Raw genomic sequence first — 21,970 nt, 5'->3', positions numbered from 1 at the left:
GCCCTGCCCTCAGACAAAGGCACCCAAAGTCCTTGCTCAGGGTGCCCTTCACCGTGTCCCATGCTGGGCCTCCCCTGACCCATCCGGAAAGGTCAAGAGATCTGTGGTGCCAAAGAATATACCATATTGGCACCTGTACCCCTCTAGATTTTAGCTACCTGGGACTCGAAATTTCCTGCTCCCAAGACCCCAAGCCCACCTTTAGGGCCTGTGCAAGCCTCATCTCTGGTCTCTCTTCCTCCACCGGCGAGGCTGCTATGGCGTTTGTCCACAGCCCTGCAGCAGAACACTAGTGGGGGTCCATGCTCTATGGAGCTAGTGATGGGAACATGGCAGGTCTGGGCCTCCCTGGATACTCTCTCCCAGTCACCAGCAGTATCAGGGGCAGGAATGTTTCAGACTTGCTCCTTGGCTGCAGTGAGGAGAGTGGATAATGCCTGCAGACCAGATGGCAGCTGTTGCCGAAGAAGTCCCAGCAAAAAGAAAGTGACTTCTGTCTAAGTGGTGGGAGATCACGGGGAGAGAAGCCACTGATTTGAGGGTTATTTAGAAGGTGGCCGCATACTGTTCTCTGTCTTGCCTTTAACTGTTCCTGGAAACACATCCATCCTTCCACAGGGAAGAGGAGAAGTCACTGCAAACTAGAAGGGGTTGGATGCAGACAGGCCATATCTAGACTATATGAAAAAAAAAAAAAAAAAGGTAAAAATTTAAAAATCAGTGACTCACTAAAGTTAACACAGTGTTGCCTCACTTGGAAAAGGGCCCTGCTGAACCCTATTGGTAACACTGACCTATGGCTTATGGGAAAGGACCATGGGGCAGAGAGGAGTCACTGGAAGCTTTAAGCTGGTATGATATTAAGGCTGCATGGAAATTCCATGGCCTTCTCTTTCCATTGTCAGACCTGAACAGTCAAAGGCAGCCAAGTCAGGGCTGCTTCTGGAGGCAAGGGCAACACAGACCACACTTCTGCTCAACTCCTCCAGGCCCTATAGGCCCAGGGGAGATGCTTCTACTAGGGAGGTCATGATCTATGACTTATCCCTAGAAAGACATTTTCCATTAGCTTATGACCAGCAGGGAGGAAAGCATGGACCTGTTGATCATATTGGAAACTTCCAGCAAGAAAAACCACCTTGGCAGGTAAAGCAATCATTCTCTTAAAAGTTGATATTACCTAGCATGAACTACGTATCAGACACATCTCAGGTACTCAGTTATCCTCTTGAGAACATTTTGAGATACAGGTTAAAATTATTTCTCATTTGCCAAGGAAGGACTGACGGGTGAAACTGTTAGGTAACTTTCCCAAGGTCATGGCTAGGAAAGGCGGGAACTGGGATTATGAACTCAAGAAGTCTACCCTAGAGGGTAATCCAAGGACCTGAAATTGTTCATCAGCCCTCAGTCTTAATTCTCCATTGACCTTTCCCGCCATTCTTTCATAGAAGAGATAATCAAGTCTAACACCATTTCCAACTCTGGGGAACCTAGGGTTTCACAGCCCCCTGAAGGAAGAGGGGAGATACGGCAATTTCTCAGATGGATAAACAAGACCTGAGACCAGAATGGAAGTCTCTTTACTAATTTTTGTAAAATGGAAATATCTTCTGTTTTATTTCTGACAGTAGAGGATGGATGTTAAAAACTTCAACAAATACAGAAGTAAAAACCTATCACACCTTCCAAAGGCCCTTGTATCAATCATAGCCTCTTCCTCAAAATAAATGCTTCAATAGTCCAGTGTGCAGTCTTCGACTGTGATTTGCAGACCCTGATGGTCCTGAAACCTGTTCAGAGAGTCCTCATGTCACAGCTATTTTCATAATAGTACTAGTACATGATTTGCCTTTTCCACTGTGCTATTTGTGTTGATGCTGCAAAGTGAAAGGAACTAAAATGAGCACCCATCTGTGCCAGTAGTCATTGGTACTGGTATCGCCTTCACACAGTTGCAGTCAAGTGAAACTGCCTTTTCTAAAGATTGTCCTTGATGAAGCACTGCAAATGATCAACCTTATTAAATATCTGTACCCTTGAGGGTACTTTCCTCCCAATATTCTTTGTGATGGAATGGAGAGTATGCACAGAGCACCTCTTCTGCATATTGATGTCTGATGGTCGTCTGAAGGAGAACCACATGCGGGATACTTGAGTTGTCAGCTGAACTAGCCACATTCTTCATGCAATACCAGCCTCCAAAACTGTGAGAAATAAATTTCTGTGGTTTATAGGCCACCTAGTCCATGGTTATTTGTTATAGCAGCTCAAACTAAGACAATATATTAACATGTAAGGAGTTTGTTATTATTTAATATACAAATAAATATATTTTAAACCCACATTTGGAAAAACATCTTTGAGTTCTGTAGTTTCAAGGGTATAAAGAGTTCTGATGTCAAAGTTTGAGAAAATCTATTCAAACTATTTGATGCATAAACCCACTTTTTTACTTTAAAAGTACTAAAGAAAATCCTTTCATGTCAAATAGCTTTTATAAAGTGCTTAGAGTGTGCTTAGAGATAACGCTAAGTAGTTTGCATATATCAACTTATTTTACTTTTCACAAAAGAACTTATGTGAGGTACTAGTTCCCCTATTCTACACATGAAGAAACCAGTGCAGAGAGGTTGAGCTACTTGCCTAAGGATACTCATTAGGAGATGCAGCAAATTTTGAACCTAGGCACTCTCACTCACTGAGTCTCATAGTAAGTCAACGGTATGAAAGTTCTTTTTTTTTTTTTGAAAGTTCTAAGATTTCTGAGAATAAATGCACAATGAGGAGTTATAAATGACCAGAGTAATCTACAGGGCTTTGGTTAGGAGAAAGGTCCGTCTAGTCAAGGCTATGGTTTTTCCTGTGGTCATGTATGGATGTGAGAGTTGGACTGTGAAGAAAGCTGAGCACCGAAGAATTGATGCTTTTGAACTGTGGTGTTGGAGAAGACGCTTGAGAGTCCCTTGGACTGCAAGGAGATCCAACCAGTCCATTCTAAAGGAGATCAGTCCTGGGTGCTCTTTGGAAGGAACGATGCTAAAGCTGAAACTCCAGTACTTTGGTCACCTCATGTGAAGAGTTGACTCATTGGAAAAGACTCTGATGCTGGGAGGGATTGGGGGCAGGAGGAGAAGGGGATGACAGAGGATGAGATGGCTGGATGGCATCACCAACTCTGAGTTTGAGTGAACTCTGGGAGTTGGTGATGGACAGGGAGGCCTGGCGTGCTGCAATTCATGGGGTCACAAAAAGTTGGACACGAGTGAGCGACTAAACTGAACTGAACTGAATTACAATATAATTTGGGGTAGGTGATTTATGTACCATGAATCATTAATCACCATAGGTAACCTGTGGCTCTAATGTGCTGGTTTCATTTTTGCAAGGGACTTTCTGGTACTGGATGAAACTCAAAGACAAGATAAGACTAGCCTCTGGCCTTACAACTATTTTAAGACCGTTGGTGAAAGCCAGGGATTATCCTGTCAAACTGAGTGATGCCTTTTCTCAGTTCAGTTCAGTTCAGTTGCTCAGTCATGTCCGACTCTGCGACCCCATGGACAGTAGCACACCGTGCAGTGCCCTTCCTAGCCCAACCCCTATGCCCCAAACTAGCTTCTGTCTTGGTATAGGCTCTCCCATGACTCTGGACTTGCCCTTACGCCATTCATCCCAATCTGTCATGATGTATACCTAGTCTGATTGCTCAGACACCCCGTCCCGTGCCCAGACCATGTGCTCCATGAGCACAGGGACACTGTCTATTTGCACATGTCCTCTCTCCTCTGAACCTGGGACAGTGCCTGGCACACAGGAGCTACTCAGGAGATAGTGAGAGCTCTGTACCCAGGTCCTCAGATCCCCTCACTGTTTTCATATACAAGTGTCCTCTGATCCTGGCCAAACCATACCTGTGCCTCTTTGTTGGGGCCAGTTTTGCCTGTACCGGTGGGAAGCCAGAAGTGTCTGAACATGTATGTCTTCTTGGAGACAGCCCTTAACCCATAACAAAAGGGTGAAGGTGGCAAGTTTAAATACTCTAGCCCTCCCCATTCCCATGAAGATACTTTGAGTGTATTCTACTCTCTTTTCAGAGCTCCCTTAACAGGACTGAGCCAAACACACCCTGAATGAGATTTGGCGTAACAGCACACCCTAGCCCTGCCCCTTTCCTTCCCGTCATACTTCCTGCCATCCTCCCTGCTTCCCTTGCAACACTGCCTCATAAATCGCTCAACTCCTCACCTCTGGGTCTGTTTCCGGAGAACTCAATGGCTGGACTGTGCCTCAATCACCTCTACACAACTCCTGCCTCTTCAACACTTCAGATTTGTTGAATGAATAAAGACCAGTGCCTCATTTACAACCTTAGAGCTCAGGGCCAAGATTTAAGGAGTGCAATGGTTAGGAAAGAAGCTATTCCAACAATGTTCTCTAGAAGTCTTGATGACTGAGACCTCTGAAGATGTGCTGGAGTTGGTTCAAACCAGCTTGTATGAGCCAATTGTTAAACATCCAGGAATTTTGTACACTGATTGTTAAACTCTTGGTAACTTCAAATTGACCATGGTGAGAGTATTTACAGCACAAAAATTGGCACATGCTACAAATCAAGGCTAGTTTCCCTGCCTCCATCCCTCCTCATCCCACTCCCTAAACTCCATCCTGTAGAAACAGTTTCCCACCACAGTACTGGGAAAAAAACATTTCAAGGTCCAAAAAAGACCTGTATAGCAAAAAAAAAAAAAAAGTATATATATATATATAGTAGTAGTGAAGTGGTTAAAAATAAGGGTTCTAAAGTCAGAGCAATCTGGGTGCAACTGTACTGACACTTACTGAGTCTATGATGTAGGCCAAGTTAATTTCTATGTCTGTATTTCCATATCTCTAAAACAAATGGTGTTATCGATTTGTCTCTTGACATAAGTACTTAGCTCAGTTTCTGACATATAGAAATAACTCAATGAAGATAGCTAATGTTAAGTTAGAAGGACCAAGAAATATAGGAAGTGTTAGAATGTGGTCTTTCAGCCTACCATCATGGTATCAACATGCCAGCAAACTGCACTTCAGTGGATTATTCTTTGGGTGTCAGCTGGGCTCTGTCAGGTCACCTTGACCCAAAGCTGTGGCTCTTAGTAAACTCAAGATTGATCACTGGTCTCAGTTTCATGTGTCTTACATAAAAACCTGGTGCCAGATGTTGGCTTCTTCCACAGAGAGCCCAAAGAGGGAATGAGCCCTGACAGTTGGCTTCTGTGGCTCTCTTCAAGAAAAGACAACCATTCAAGGCAGATTTGTTAGTGGGGAGCTGTACCCAGATAGAGCTTCCCAGCTAGCACATTGGTAAAGAATCTGTCTGTCAATGCAGGTAATACCATATATGGGTTAAATCCCTGGGTCAGGAAGATCTCCTGGAGTAGGAAATGGCAACCTACTCCGTATTCTTGCTTGGAAAATTCCATGGACAGAGGAATCTGGCAGCCTACAGTCCATGGGATCCCAAAGAGTTAGACATGACTGAGCCTGCATGCATGCGTACGTGCCCAGATAGCAGAAATCACATTGTCCCTGAGACCAAGACCCATGCACCGGGTGCATTAAGGTAACACAAAATCATCCCATCAGATCTGGCAGTTATTTAAACATGCAATACATATCCTGAGTCAAATGCAAAGGGTTATATAAAACTCCAGCAATCCCAGGATAGTGCAGCTGGAGCTGGCAGTGCCCTGCCTGTGTCTCTTTGGAACCAGCTTTCCCATACCTGATGGCTGCCTACCCCTGCCACCTGCAGCTGGGGCCAGAGGGAGAATAAAAGACAGTCATTGATTAAGCTCTTCCTCTTCATTAGATACTGTGAGAAAAGGCAGCGTCACATTCAGTGGCCACAACAACACTATGTGGTAAGTACTCTCATATTTCATTTTATGGATGAGGAAACTGAAGCTCAGAGGGGTTAAGTCATCCGTCTAAAGACAAACAGCACCGGAACGTGGTGCAGGCAAGGACTGGAACTCAGAGCCTCCATTCCTAACCCATGGCTAACAACATGCCAGGCAGTGAAGAAAGACGAAGATCTATAGATCAAAGTCACCCACTCCTACCCTCCATGGACCATAGAGTCATCATCAGTTATTCTGAGGAAGAGCATTTCTCTGATTCGTTGTGTTCAAGAAGGTGCTGATACTCATTGTGGAATATTAAAACTCTGTCTCCTCCTTTCTCTAAGCTTTTGCTTTTGAGGCACGTCCATGCACTCATTCATACTTCCCTGGCAGCCCAGCTGGTAAAGAATCCAACTGCAATGCAGGAGATTCTGGTTCGATTCCTGGGTTGGGACAATGCCCTGGAGGAGGGATAAGCTACCCACTCCAGTATTCTGGCCTGGAGAATTACATGGGGTAATTACAGTATAAGTCCATGTGGTCACAAAGAGTTGGACACAACTGAGCAACTTTCACTTTTACACATTCATTACAGGTATAGACAGGGGGAAATGGAACCCACTACGAACAAGACACTGAAAACTCTCCTCTGCTAGTTGCCAGGGACCCAAAAAACAAGTCATTGCACTTTTATTTTCCATGGAAGAAAACTAAAGGTCGTGTGCAAGAGTCAGTCTGAACATTGGCTGTGAAATTAATTCTTTGGCCAAATGTCTCAGTCAAGACGGAAACATTATTTTGTTCTCACCGCTGTGGGCCAACATCTCCCAAAGAAAATACTGCTTAGGATCCATGGAGTTTTCAAATGAAAACAAAGTTCATTCAGTCCGCTAGTTCATACACTTTCCCAAGTGACTTCAGTCTCCCTGCCACTGCCCTGAAAATACCTCTCAGAACTTGCCCTGCTGTGTCTTCCATGGGTATCAGCGGTTAGCACACTGACCTACGTAAACTGAGTCCTTTATGCCTGATGAATTAAGAAGTCCACTTGCAAAGGCGCTGGTTGCACAGGCTCTCAACATACAGACTCCTGGAAGAGCTGGGATCCGAGAGCTCTTGGCACTGGCCCAGGTGTCAGGAAGAGAGGCATCGAGATGGCTTGGATTCAACAAGCTGGCTTTGATGACTTAGCTTTCAGCTCTGGGCTCTCAGTCCACCAAGCAGAGCCCAGCCAGATCAGCCCAACCCCAGATTGTCACCCCAGAGGACTGTGAAAGAGCATGTGCAGTTAACTACCCACTGAGGACCAGGCATGGAAGACAGAAGTCTTGGTTGCTAGGGCTTTTTTTGTGGGTCTGCTTTGGAACCAGTTCTTCTGGCCTCCAAGTTATTGGGGTTCCTCAGGAAACTGCACTGGTCCCAGGCCTTGGAGTCTTCATATACATTCCTCCCCTGTTAGCTTTTCTGCTTAGGGGTAAGTAAGCAGGAGAAACAGGGGAAGACAGAGCGGGTGAGACTTCCCCCTGCATGTTCAGTTTCTGGGGCTCCAACATCAGTGTTAGTGGCTGGGATGGGCCAAGGAAGGCAGGAACAAGAGGTTGAAGTGCTGAGAGACCCCAGGGCATCTCCCCAGCTTTCTACCTCCAATGGCCAGAATCCAACAGGGCCCAGATTAAGATGAGGGGAATGAGGCCAAGTTGTGCAAATGCAAGGTCAGCTCTCCATTTTATTGAAAATTTTGATACTTTGTTCATTAAGAACTGTTTGCATTAATTTTGATACTTTAAAAATATTGCATGTAAATATTTATTTTGATTACTAAGTTTTTGTTGCTCCTATAGAATCTGTGCACAAAGCAAGTGTCTTTGCCTTAGCCTAGTTCCAGCCTTGCCTTCCCTCCCCTATGTGTGACATATTCACATACATGGAATAATTGAGCCACTGAGTCTAACCCTACTTGATGTTCTTGATGTTCAAAAACAGTAAACTGTTTTTGTTTACTCGACAATATGTAGCTGAGCGTTTCTAAGTCAATGATCATAGTTCTACCTTGTCCTTTGCATGAAATCATACATTATAAATTTTTATCACTTTTTTGTAGGTCTAGCAGCCTCTGCCAGGGCTTCACCCATGTCCCTAACATTTCCATGGGCTCCAGCCAAATGCCACTACTGACTGACACATACATCACTGGGTTGGAAGCCTGGTTCCAGAACTGCAGAATGCTACATGGCCTATGAATGATGCAGGTGCAAGTGTCAGAGAATTAACATCTGCCAATGACTGGGAAAGTGGGTGTTACAATCCCCCAGCTCCTTCACCCAGTAGATGGGGCAACTCTAAGGAGTGCAAGCCACCCTGGATTTCAGAGCTTTCCCTGTGGAAATAAGCTCCATTGGTACTTAGCTTATTGAGTACCATTGGTACACATTTTCTCTATTGGCCGTCTGCTCGTCTGTACCACTTCTCCATCCCCTTCCAGGGTTATACACACCCTACACACACATACAGATCTCAAAAATAATTATGCTCAAATCTTTGTCTGTGAATCTGCTTCTGCAAAAATGGACATTCAGATTATTTCCAATATTTCACTATTTACATATTCGTCACCTTTATAGGTTCTAGCACATTAATATGCTCTTTTTGGGGCCCAGGATCAAAACTAAACAAGGATAAAAGAAGTAGGCTTTTGGTAAGGTAGAGAATGAAGAGGCTCAATTAGCATGATAGTATCTCAGAGTGATGTCATATAAAGTTATTTTCACTATGTGCTGTGGCATCAAAAATGTTGAGATACACTGTGCTTGCCTACCAGACTGTGCATTAACTTCTGTAATTCCAGTGAATGGCACATAGTAGATTATCAATAAATATTTGTTGCATGAATAAAGGAAAGAGTAATTGATTAGTGCTTTGAATCTCTGCCAAGCTGTTAGTATGCTGCTGCTGCTGCTAAGTCGCTTCAGTCGTGTCCAACTCTGTGCAACCCCATAGATGGCAGCCCGCCAGGCTCCCCCATCCCTGGGATTCTCCAGGCAAGAACACTGGAGTGGGTTGCCATTTCCTTCTCCAATGCATGAAAGTGAAAAGTGAAAGTGAAGTCGCTCAGTCATATCCGACTCTTCACGACCCCATGGACTGCAGCCCACCAGGCTCCTCCATCCATGGGATTCTCCAGGCAAGAGTACTGGAGTGGGTTGCCACTGCCTTCTCAAGCTGAGTATAAGAGACTATAAAACTTTCCTGAGACACTGAGCATCTGTGCCTCAAGATTCTCTAACTCTATAGTGAAGACAGAGAACAGTATAATCCTAAAGTTAGCAAGGTGAACTGGGAGCTGTTCTGGAGACCTAAAATGCGACTCCTGGCTTATGAACACATAATCCCTTTCCCCCATCCCTACCCAGACTATAATCCCAACAGAGGTTGAAATTTTGACATTGGCCTTGAGTGACTGCCCACATAATAACCCATTTGATCCCTCCTAAGACATTCACTCTCTTTCCTTTGTTCTTCCCCACACTGAAGATTCCTGTTATACCATGGAGAATAGGCTCTCCTACTCCAGGATCTCCAGCCCTCCTGGGAGCTTGCATCCCAAGAGCCAGCAGGTCCTTTGGGAGGAGCCAAGATGGTGGTCAGCCTTCCGTTGTCCTGTTGAAAGTTTTGTATGCTCAACTTGGTTGCTTTTCTCTTCATTTGTCAGGATGTTTACTGTCACATCTGTCTACCCTTAAATCTTTGCCTACAAGGACTCCACCCTGGAAAGAAGAGTCTGACCTGGCCTCCTACTAAACCACCATCATAGACCATGCACAAAGAATAGCCCTTTCACCTGGAATCCCCAGGGGCTGATGAAGAAGGACAAGACTTATGTCACATGAAGTCTCATTCCCAGCAGCCTAGCTCCTCTCTGTTACCTAAAAGGCATCTTTTGAGCTTCCCATCAATCATCTACACATCTTCCCTACGTCACCTTGTAAGACAACTCTATAGAAGTAGTAGGCACAAAATAGACCAACCTAAGCGGGACAGTAGATGATAGAAGAACTTCCTATATAACACTTTGATGGCCTCCTGCATCTAGAAATGCTAGAAGCCAAGTCCAACTGCTCAAACACACTTAAGGTCTCTTCTTAAGTCCTGGTTGCTCACATTCCATTGACTAAAGCAAGTCACAAGGCCCGGTCTCAAGTCAATAGAAAGTATCCTCGTACCTAACGGGACAGAGAGCTGCTGAGCGAATATTTGTTCAACTGTAACACAATCTAGCACACTACCCCTCCAGCCTCATCTTGAGCTCTCTACCCCTGATTTCCTTCAGTCAGCATGTATCATGATATCTCCAACTTCAGGGCCTTTGCACATGATGTTCTTCTGCCTGGAAGGTTCTTTTTCCTTCCCAATCCTCTACTAATCCTTATGATTCTCCAGATTTAGGTTTCCTTCTTACTTCCTCAGAGAAACCTGCACTAATCCCTGGGGCCAGGTTGGTATCCCTAGTCAAGTCTGCCTTCTGTATCAGGCACTACCCTTAGTCACTGTTCCTATCAAAACCACTGCATTACTAACACTCTGACATAGTTCCCCATCCCCATGTTTTTGGTCTTACTTTCTTCCCTCTGCCTGTGATCTCCCCCTGCCTTATCTTTATCCATCTGGCTTGTCTTGCAATTCACAGCCCAGCCTAAACCTCACTGAGCACCAATTTAAAGTAGCTCATTACATGCAGCAGAACACTTACAACTGACAATTTTTTAAGTCATTCCATTGTTACATTCACATGTATGCTCCAGGGCACATGGTGTAGAACACACTTTGGGGTTACTCCAACAGTTGGGCAAGGGAGCTGGGGCATTTATCCACCACCTTCCACCAGGCATTGCCTACTGGGGACTTGGGGAGGGGAGTAGCAATGATATCCTGTAACTTCTGGAATGTCCTATCCTAGGGGCTAAGCTAGCCTGAGCAGCCAGAGAAAGCCCTCAGGTGATGATGACTGAAGGAAACCACTTGGTCACCTGAGACAGATGTAAGCAGGGCACCATCAAGGTCTGTGACAGACTCACTGGATGAATGAACTGAAATCCAGGTTGGGGTGCTGACAGAGTCCAGGAGAGGGATGGTGAGGGAAAGGAGAAAAAGACAGAACAAATGCCAATATGCACTTTCATGGCCAAGTCTGAAGCAGCTTGCAAGTCTTAGGAAGGAAGGTCCTTCCTGATAGCCATCATTTAGCCAGAGGTCAGTCTAGAGTACAGGTTCAAGGCCAGTAAGTAGTTGTTTGGCAATGTGCTAGTCGTTTCTCAAAGGTAATAGCCAAAGCAGAAACAGAGCTTTGCTGCCTTTAAAAAAGGCTTAGAGCATTCTGGAAAGAGATCCACATTTAACAGTGGGAGAACAGGAGAAGAGGAAGTGGCTGTAAAGTCTGGAGAGGAGCCAGGAATCCTGCATCCTTTTTCCCAAGCCCTTGAAGATGTGCAGACATGTCTGAGCAAGTCCCTTCTGCCCCAGGTAGCCCCCTGTTGAATTCCAGGTTGAGGATAATCCAGACCTTTTATTCATCCTAGGGTGTTGTTTGGGGCTGTTCTATCACCTCTTCACCTACAACCAAGAAAGAAAAGAAACAAAGAAAACTCAAAGCATCCAGCCTCTCTGACTCATGAGCAGCTCAGACCAAGGCTGGTGGCTGAATTGATTTACCAATAAGTGACCTGCTCTGGTCCTGCCCTAGGGGCCAGTGATGATTGGAAGCTGGGCTGGGGGGGGGATGGTTGTGCTCTATCTTCTGCTGTCTTCAACCAGTGAGTAGGCTAAATCCAGACTGACACTCCTAACACTGCTTTACCCCAGGCACTGCCTTGTCAGTTGAGGATGCTGGAGGCCCTCTTCCCCATCGAACCATGTAGTAGTGTAGTTAAGGACCCAGGCTCCAGGGCCAGATGGCCTGGGGTCAGATCCTGCCTGTGACATCGGATGGGTACCCCTCAGCCAGTCCCAATTCCCCTGTGTTCCCTTCAGTGACTCTCTCCCTGTACTGAGGTAGACCTGATGTCCACCTCCTTCATCCCTGTCTTGGTGAGGACATAGCAAGCCATCCCATTCATAGAGACAAAGCTGTCCTCTCCATTGAAGTCCCTTCCCAAAGAATTTCCTAAGACAATTTTAACTATTAGCAATTTTTCTTTTAGGCACAACTTTAGAACCCTCCCTTCTTTGTATCAAGTCAATTTGATTAGGAACACCTGCTTAGAATTCTTGGGGGAGTGGGTGGAGCTAACAAAATATCTGTCTTTAAGCCCCACCCACATGATGTCCCACCTTTGCTTCTCCCAAAAACCTTATGGGGTAAGCTATATGAATGAACCCCTTTCACAACAGGTAAAACTGAGGCTCAAGTTAAAAGGAAAAGACCGAAAAGATGTATTTAAATAATAACAGAGCTTGTCTTCAATCCTGCAGCCTGTACCCTTGTCCCAGATTCACAAAATAGTACATGTAATACAATGCCATTTATGAAGTTCAAGAATAGGTATAACTAATATATGGCAATAGACATTAGAACGGTACTTTCTTTGGGGGTGATGACTAAAAAGAGGCATTAGAGAACTTTCTGGAATGATGGAGATTTTCCCTATCTTGATCTGGGTGGTGGTTGCATAGATGTACAGGGACATAACAACTCATCATGCTCACTTAAAATGTATGTAACTTCCTGTATGTAAAAAAACTTAGAAAAATTAAAAGTTAAAAAGCAGGTGAACCATGGATTCCGGTAGACACAGGCCCTAGTTAATTGTTTATTAACCTTTTATCAATTCTCCTAACTTCTTAAGACCTCAGTTTCTTCAGCTTAAAATGGGACTCATACAATCCACTTCTTTAGTATTGCTGCCAAGCAGTTAGCACAGAGTCTGACATAGAGGAAGACCTGAAAAAAATGAGCTGTGTCATTCTAGTACCCCTCCCTCAATCCTTGGCAAACTCAGGATGACCCCACAAACCAGTACATGTCAGTTCTATGCCACCTCTATTAAGCTTACTGCAAGAGTGAGATTTGGAACATGCTTATTAATGCTATGGGCATGACGTCCCATTGCTGTGCTTTTAACACATTGCTTTTATTTGATCTAATTGCAGCCACAGTGGTTCATCACAAAATTTTATGGCAAGCTTGAAGAAGCCAATGAGTCCCTTCTATGTGTTGGGCAGCATGGCTGCCAGTGCCTGTCAGGCCTCCCAAAGCTGGAGTTTGCTGGAAAAAAAATCCTTTTATTCTGCAACTTTTTCTCTTGAGAACAGTCTTGGAAATGCTGTTGCCAAACACTTGCGATCCTTCATTAATTTATCAAAAAAATCACAGCTTTTGGGGAAGTGTCATTACAAAACAGACTTCTTTATATCCCTCTCCTTTCTTTGCTTTTGATCCCTGAAGTTTTTGTTGAAGCAAAAGGTTATTTGTCATCCCTGGATCCACAGTATGGAGTTTACTGCCCCCGTCTCTGCTCGGCTGAGTTCCCATTTTCCTTTAGGTTTATAGCTCCCTTGATGACAACATGGTCCAATTCCGGAACTTTTCAGTTATGTCTGGTTACCAGAACAGTTCATTCCAAGATATAATATTTAGTATTTTTGTTCAACATTTTAAAAACTGAGTAAGTGTATTGAAGTATAAAAGACATACAGAAAAGTACACAGATCACAACTGTACAGCTCAATGAATTTGCATACAATGAACACATCTGTGTTAACTCTATTCAGACCAAGAGATGAAACAAGACCAAAATCTTAGAACCCTTTCTGTGCCCCTTTGCTATAATTCAGTATTCTACACCCGATAGCCACTATCTTACCTTCCGGAACCACAGCTTTATTTTGCTGCTTTTGGAATTTCACGTGAATGGAATCCAATAGTGTGTATATACTCATGCATCTCGCTTTACCCACTCAACATTTTGTTTTATTGCTGTGTTGTTATAGTTCACTCTCATTACCATATAGTATTCCACTGAAGGTTCTACCACGTTTAATTTTTCTACTCTTCTCATTCTTCATTTAAAAAATTTACCCTTAAGCACAATTCAGAGATTAAACGCAGGCCAGTACTGTGGCCCCCAGCTGCCTAAAGTTGGGAATGCATGGGGTCTTCTTTTAAAACCATCTCAATCCCATTTACAATAGCATTAAAAGATACTCAGGAATAAATTTCATCAAGGAGGTGAAAGATCTCTACACTACAAGTTATAAAAAACTTAAGAAAGCAATTGAAGGTGACTCAAATAAATAGAATGATATCTCTGTTCAAGGAATGGAAGAATTAGTATTTCTAAAATATCCATACTACCCCAAGCCATCTGTAGATTTAATACAATCCTTATGAGATTCCAATGATTTCTTTCACCAAATAGAAAAAACAATCTTGAAGTTTGTATGGAACCACAACAGACTAGGAATAGCCAAAGAAATCCTAAGAAGAACAAAGCTAGAGTCATTACATGTCCTGGTTTTTAACTATACTGCAAAGCTATTATAATCAAAAGAGTATGGTATGGGCATAAAAATAGACATGTAGATCAATGGAACAGAATCAAGAGCCCAAACATAATCTTGTGTATTTATGGACAATTAGCATTTGACAAGGAAACCAAGAAAAAAACGTGGAGAAAAAGCAGTCTCTTCATTCCTAACATAAATTCAGGGAAAATCAAATATTCACATGCAAAAGAGTGACACTAAATCCCTTAAAGCACTCACAAAAATTATCTTAAAATGAATTAAAGATTTAAAAGTAAAACCCCAAACTGTAAAACTCCTAAAATAAAGCATAGGGAAAAGCTTCCTGACATGGGTCTTGTCAATGATTTTTTTGGATATGACACCTAAAGCACAAGCAACAAAAAATAAACAAGTGAGGGGCTTCCCTGGTGGCTCAGTGGTAAAGAATCCTTCTGCTAATGCAGGAGACATGGGTGGGATTCTGATGTGGGAGGATCCCACATGCCATGGAGCAACTAAACCCATGTGCCACAAGTACTGAACCTGTGCCCTAGAGCCTGGGAGCAGCAACTACTGAAGCCCAGGCACCCTAGAGCGTGCACTCTGCAACAAGAGAAGCCACCACAATGAGAACCCTGGGCACCACAACTAGAGTAGCCCCCGCCGCAACTAGAGAAAAGCCCACGTGCAGCACTGAAGACCCAGAGCAGGCAAAACAAAATAAATAAAATTAATTACATAAGTAGATAAACAAGTAGGGGGCACATCGAACTAAACACTGCTGCACAGCAAAAGAAACCACCAACAAAATGAAGTGGCAGTCTATACAATGGGAGAAAATACTTGCTAATCACAGATGAAACAAATGGTTATTACACAAAATAGATAAAGAACTCTAACAACTTAACAGCAAAAAATATAAGTAATCCAACTTAAAAATGGAAATATAGATGAACCTTGAGGGCACTGAGAAATAAGTCAGACAGAGAGAGACGAATACACTGTGATCTCATTTACATGTGAAATCTATATATATATAATTGAATCACTTTGCTGTACAACTAACACAATACTTTAAAAAACAAAAACACACAGAAGAACAAAAACAAAAACTTCAATATGAAAAAATACTTATAAGAAACAGAGATCAAATTTATGGTTTCTAACATCAGGAGGTGGGGAATCGGGCTGGAAGAACTGAGTGAAAGTAGTCAAACTTACAGTTATAAGATAAATAAGTCCTGGGGATATAATATACATCATGTCTATAGCTAACAGTGCTATAGCTAAAATATATAAAATTTTGTATATTTGAAAATTGCTGAAAGAGTCCATCTTAAAAGTTCCCAACACAAGCCAAAAAAAAAAAAATATGTAACTATGTGAAAGGGTGGATGTTAACAGCTTATTGTGCTGATCATTTTCACAGTACAAGCACAAAAAATCCTTGTATTGTATATTTGACTTATGTTTTACGTCAATTGTATCTCAATAACACTGGAAAGAATAGCAAGAGACGACCTCATCCCCACCCTGTTAGAGGCTTCTTCAGGGTTGAAGCCTGAGAGAGGGAGGGAGGAGGCAGTGGTCTCCTTACCTGAATGTCTACATGTTATTGCTGGCGAAGTATCCCTGGCATTGCTGGTTCCCAGTGGCTCCAGTGATGCCGATCACCTCTGTTCCCACAGTGACCACCACAAAGGTGACTGTGTTGAGCTTTCCCCTGTTCCCCTCCAATAAGAGTGACTTCTCCCAGAAGGGTAGCTATGTCTCTTTCTGGCACCAACAGCGATTCATAGTGACAGTGACTTTTCCATGTTGGACATCCAGTTGTGTGAGCCAGTGGCCTCCTGGACAAGTCCTACAGCTCCTTCTCAGACTCTGACCTCCATGCTTTTTCATGCAGAGCTGCAAGAAGAGGTGGTGTCTTCACCTTCCAACTGCAGTGAAGCCAGAGCTTGTCCTGGAGTTGCCCCATCTTTGTCCAACCACTGTACACCATGGCCCCTTCAAGCCCTGCTGTCATGGGCAATCTCTAGACTGGAAGCAGGCACAAGGCTCCTGGCTCAAGTTCACTCCAAAATTTCTCAGCACTCTTCTGTCCAGTGGCTCCATCAGGGGTGCCTATTAGCTTTCACAGTTCGGCAAACAAGCTCTGCTCCTTGGAGGCTTTGCTAATGATCACAAATGGGAGAAGAGGAGAAGCTCTCACTGTTACTATTTTAGTACACACAATTGCCAGTTGCTGGCACCCGAATCCCTTTGCCTGCAGGTTTTCCGTGACTACTGGAGCCCACTTGCCCAAGCCTGCAGTAGGCTGAAATTGACAAGGAATAACACTCCAGGATCAGCTCCTTAATCAATGGCTGTCCAGAGCTGGGGAATAAATACCCAGCCTCTTATCTGGAATCTCTGAGGGCATGTTTTCTACTGATATTTCACTATACAGACACCCTTTAAGGGGCTGCCTTCCCTTCCCCTCCTCCCTGTTCCACCCCCGATCCAGGGTTTCCTGGAGTTCCCTACAAATAAACTACTTGCAATAACAGTATTGTTTTCAAGGCAGGGTGGTAGTTTGCTGCTTCAAGGCAAACTCAAGCTAAGACGACCCAGGATTCTCCTGCAATCCCCCTTGCTTGGCTTCAGAATGGGAAAGAAAGGTCCGGAAGTCTTCCTAGTGAGGATGGAATAGCTTTTAAAGAAGGAGAAGGAGGAAGAGGGGAAAAAAGTGAGCTTCCCCCACTTACAGTCTTTTGTTACTTCTTTCCTAGGCTGGTCCTAATGTCCAGTCTTTTAGGCTTCTCTAAGCCACCAAGGATTCACATTCTCATTTTTCTTCATCTTCCACCAGGGACCACTCAGTGGAGCTTAGAATATCCTTGCTTCCCCTTCCCAGTCCTGGATGGCTGGCTGCCTCCTGAAAACAGAACAATTCTTGGCACCCCTAGCAAAGCAAGGGCCTACAAATCGCTCCACTAATGGTCTCCACTGGGATTTCAGAGACAGACTTCCATTGTAAGATTTCTGGGTCAGAAAATTCTGCCAAACTCCCAAATATCCCTCCTGTTGTAAAGCGGGAGAGACCATGATTCTAAATACTCAGGTTTCAAGTTCATATCTGCCTCTACCAGGTCCTCTTGGAAACAGTGAGGTTCACTGATTTGGCACAATTTCAACATGATTTGATTTGCAGGTGGCTGGGGCTACAGCAGGGGTCCCCAGCCTCCAGGACATGGACCAGTACCTCCTGTCAAATCAGCAGCATTAGGTTAGAAATAAAGTGCACAGTAAATGTAATACACTTGAGTCATCCCCAAACCATTCCCCTCCCTGCCCCCCACTCAGTCCATGGAAAGATTGTCTTTCACGAAAATGGTCCCTGGTGCAAAAAAGGTTGTGGTTTGCTAGGGGTACAGCATTAGGCAGAACCCTCCTCTGCATTCTTGATAGGGGGTCTGAGGTTGGGCGTCAAGGATCCCTGAATACTGCTGGCAAAACTGCCTATGTATTTGTTCACCTGCATTATTCTCAGTAGGTTCATAGCTTCCCAAAACTTCTCAAAGTGGCCTAGGACCCTGTATGTTCATTACTCCCTGTTGGAAGGAGAGTTGATTAGGCAAAAAAATTAGTATTTTTTCTGGCTTCCAGTGTTTCTAGACCAGCTCTACACAGAAGATACCTGTAACCCAATTATGTCCAATTGACCTTATGGCTGGGTTCTACATCATCAGTTCAGTTCAGTTCAGTCACTCAGTCGTGTCTGACTCTTTATGACCCCATGGACCACAGCACACCAGGCCTCCCTGTCCATCACCAACTCCCGGAGTTTACCCAAACTCATGTCCATTGAGTTGGTGGTGCCATCCTACCATCTTATCCTTTGTCATCCCCTTCTCTTCCTGCCTTCAGCATCAGGGTCTGCCTTTCCCAGCATCAGGCTCTTTTCAAATGGGTCAGCTCTTTGCATCATGTGGCCAAAGTATTGTAGTTTCAGCTTCAACATCAGTCCTTCCACTGAACACCCAGGACTGATTTCCTTTAAGATGGACTGGTTGGATCTCCTTGCAGTCCAAGGGACTCTCAAGAGCGTTCTCCAACACCACAGTTCAAAAGCATCATTCTTCAGTGCTTAGCTTTTTTTATAGTCCAACTCTCACATCCATACATGACTACTGGAAAAACGATAGACTTGAGTAGATGGACTTTTGTTGGCAAAGTAATGTCTCTGCTTTTTAATATGCTGTCTAGCTTGGTCATAACTTTTCTTCCAAGGAGTAAGCGTCTTTTAATTTCATGGCTGCAGTCACCATCTGCACCATGATTCACCCCAAACAACATAAGCTCAACTCCAGAAAACCTGGAGGAGTAATATAAGGCTCTTCCAAGAGGACATGAAGGGGCAACAGAGAATGAATCACACTACATCACATGTGCTAACTTTCCTCTCTAGACATTTCTTTTCCCAAATTCTCACTCAGAAGCAGCTGCTCCCCCACTCCAAGGCTCCTTTTCCTGCCTCTTCCTAAAGCTCTCTCTTACCCACTTGTCTCACTTTTTCTACCCCTTATTCCCAAGTAACTTGGAGACTTTTCAGATGTAAATCTACTTGGCCTCTCTAACTGTTTACCATTATCCTCTCAACTTATTAACAGGGCAGCTCAAGAAGGGGGTGAAGAGGTTCAGACTCCAAATTGCAATTCTCTGCTGATCCCAAAGAAATCCATCTTTGCTGGAGAAATACCTGCCTATTTGCTTTAGATCAATACCTATAAGGAAGGGAAGTTTCAGGACTTAAGTGGCGGTCCAGTTGGTAAGACTCAATGCTTTCACTGCAGGGGCCACAGGTTTGATTCCTCGTCAGTGAACCAAGATCCCACATGTCAAGTAGTATGGTCAAAAGATTTTTTAAAAGAAGAAGAAGAAGGTGCTGAGAAGCACAGCACAGAAGTTTGTAAAAGGTAGTGAAGGAAAGTATAAATAAGTAACTCTGTTCCTTTTGTACACTTATTGGGTAGCTAGAAATTAAATTGAATAACTAGTTCCTTTAAAACTTAAAAAAAAAAAGTGAGGCAGATCTATTTGACTGCTAGAGAAAGTTAGCAGTTGACCCTGATGCTGGGAAAGATTGAGGACAGAACAAGAAAAGGGCAACAGACGATGAGATGGTTGGACGGCATCACCAATTCAATGGACGTGAGTTTGAGCAAACTCCAGGAGACAGTGAAGGACAGGGAAGCCTGGCATGCTGCAGTCCATGGAGTTTACAAAGAGTTAGATGTGACTGAGTGACTGAACAACAGAAAAAGACAGAACTAGCAGGGAGAAGGCTAGGGTGAGGCCAGTCTAGGGACGATCTGCAAGACACTGAGAGTGTTTAAGAGTGAAATACCTGGGGCACAAAACTTAAGGAAGTACTCACCTTCAGGGTTGTACAAGTGCAGACCCTGTACCAGTGTGCACCTAGGAGTGAGTGCCTCAAATTTTGCACCCTAGCTGCCTTACTCAGTTCCCTCTCATCCTAGCCCCGACGTTCAATGAAAACAAATAAAGCAGGATTATCCCACACACTGCATTACGATCTTACATGTAAACACTCTACATGCACATTAAATATATATGAATATCTTGTTGGGATCTGGACTGGTTGTGACAAAACAGTCATGAGGTTAGTTCCCAAGAGTGGGATTGGAGGGAGGTAAGAAGACCTTCCCTCCTAACTTAACCCATTTCTGCAGTTTGAAGTTTCAAAATAACAGTCTTCTAGGGCTTTAGTAATTTTAGACAAACCAGGAAAATAAATAGAATAATAAATCATATTACATGTCAACGGCCTGCAAAAAAAATATTAAAAGAAAACAGATTGTCACGGGTTTCTTCTTGTGGTCAAATGCAAATGGTGAAAATTGAGACACGTGTGGAGGATTCTTTACCCTGATTTCAAAGCACCCTCACTCAGGCTGTTTCTCTCTGAGAGTGAACACAGCATGGCCACCCACCTCTGATTCATCCAGTGTAAGGTTTGCTTTGCAGCACATTTAAGTCAGCATTCCCCTAGGACATACAGCAAGGGGCTGGGTGCTGGTTTTCCCTTTCTCGCCCCTAAAACAGGGTTGGATAAAAATGACACTCAGTCCTGCTCTGTATGGAAGGTCAGAGAAAGAACAGGCAGAACAGGCCAAAATCAGGAAATTTAGAATGTCTGGCCAGTTGGTACACCTGGACAAGCTTTTAGCTGTTAGTGAAGAAGTCCACCAATTAGACTCCTTTTTTTCCAGACTCTAAACTTTCTTGCTAGTCAAATATATCCACCCATCTTATCCAGCTTTTTCAGAGAAACATTTTTTAAAATCCAAGCAGAACAGAAGATAATTCCAAGCTGAGCAGAAAAGCATAACTTCACTCTCTTCCTGCTTGGCATCCTCTGCACTTCCCTAGTACCTGACATAACCTGCCCTAGACCAGTGCTCGAGCTTCTGTACCATTTCCATCATTCTTGGGTCCAGACAGCAGGAAACAGACCAACCCTACTGCCCAAGATCTGGTACCAAGACCTCGGAGGACTATGAGCCTGCTGACCATACCCCAGACACCCCAGGGCAGAGATTCTCAGTTTGGGGTGACTTGTAACCCAGGAGATGTCGGGAGATATTTTCAGATGTCAAATTTTTAGGGGGAAATATTGGCATCTGGTTAATGTAGGCCAGGGATGATGCTAAACATCCCATAATGCACAGGACAGTTCCTCCAAAACCAGAGTAATCTGGCCCCAAATATCTGTAGTGCTGAGGTTGAGAAACCCTGCCCTAGAGTCTTGCTACACAAAGGGCTGTCCACGGACCAGCAGCATCGACATCCCTTGGGATGTGTCTCATTTGAGGATAGGCTAGTGTGAGGGTCAGCAAACTCTGTAAAGAGGCAGATAGCAAATATCGCAGGTTTTGAGAGCCAGCCAATCTCAGCTGGAACTATTCAAGTGTAACTACTCAACTAGGCATTTGAAGCATGGAAGCAGTCCACACCCCACAGAAGTGCCTTTCACTTTGCTCACATTTTATTGGCCAACACAAGCCACATGTCTATGCATAACTTAAAGACGGAGGGGATCTATGCCCAGAAGGACAACAATTCCTAATGACTACCCAGATCCTCCTCGGAAATTCTAGCCCTGTGCCTGTCTATCATTCCATCAGGGATTTAAATAGACTTTGGCAGAGTTACATCCTAAGTTTGGCCTGGATCATTTAGTGATGACCTCATACCCTCCTCACACTTTTCTAAGGAAAAACAGCACAAACATTCATGGACACAAATGCCTGCTCTATGCCAGCACTTAACATACCTCATACCTTTCCAACCTCAAAAGAGTTTCAGGAGGTGGGTGTCACCTGATTTTTCCAGATGAAGAGATAGAGAGGGGATGTGGCTTATCCAAGACCAGCTGGTAGCTGATAGGGTTAGGACTCAAACTCAGGTCTGATCTCAAAGCCCACACATTTTAATATATTCATGACCAGATATTTTTTGAAAATCTACTGGATGCCAGGCATTGTATCTACTTTTGTGTTTTAATCCCCACA

The 21,970-nt window shown here is 43.9% G+C and overlaps 1 long non-coding RNA gene across 1 annotated transcript in view; it reads right to left on the bottom strand.

Moving 5' to 3' along the window:
• Window positions 1-708: 708 nt before the first annotated feature.
• The window catches only part of LOC112443494 (uncharacterized), a 34,836-nt gene continuing 13,574 nt past the window's right edge, over window positions 709-21,970 (bottom strand). Inside the window, exons 2-4 of the long non-coding RNA XR_003031885.2 lie at window positions 17,141-17,310; window positions 15,991-16,567; window positions 709-2,207 (exon numbers count right to left, since the gene is read on the bottom strand). This is a non-coding gene — a long non-coding RNA (uncharacterized lncRNA). The remainder of the gene's footprint in view (window positions 2,208-15,990; window positions 16,568-17,140; window positions 17,311-21,970) is intronic.

This window comes from Bos taurus, chromosome 22, assembly GCF_002263795.3.
Source record: "Bos taurus isolate L1 Dominette 01449 registration number 42190680 breed Hereford chromosome 22, ARS-UCD2.0, whole genome shotgun sequence".
Taxonomy (NCBI): Eukaryota; Metazoa; Chordata; class Mammalia; order Artiodactyla; family Bovidae; genus Bos; species Bos taurus.
Note: the sequence above shows the minus strand (reverse complement) of the source record. Positions and strands in the feature narration are given on the sequence as shown.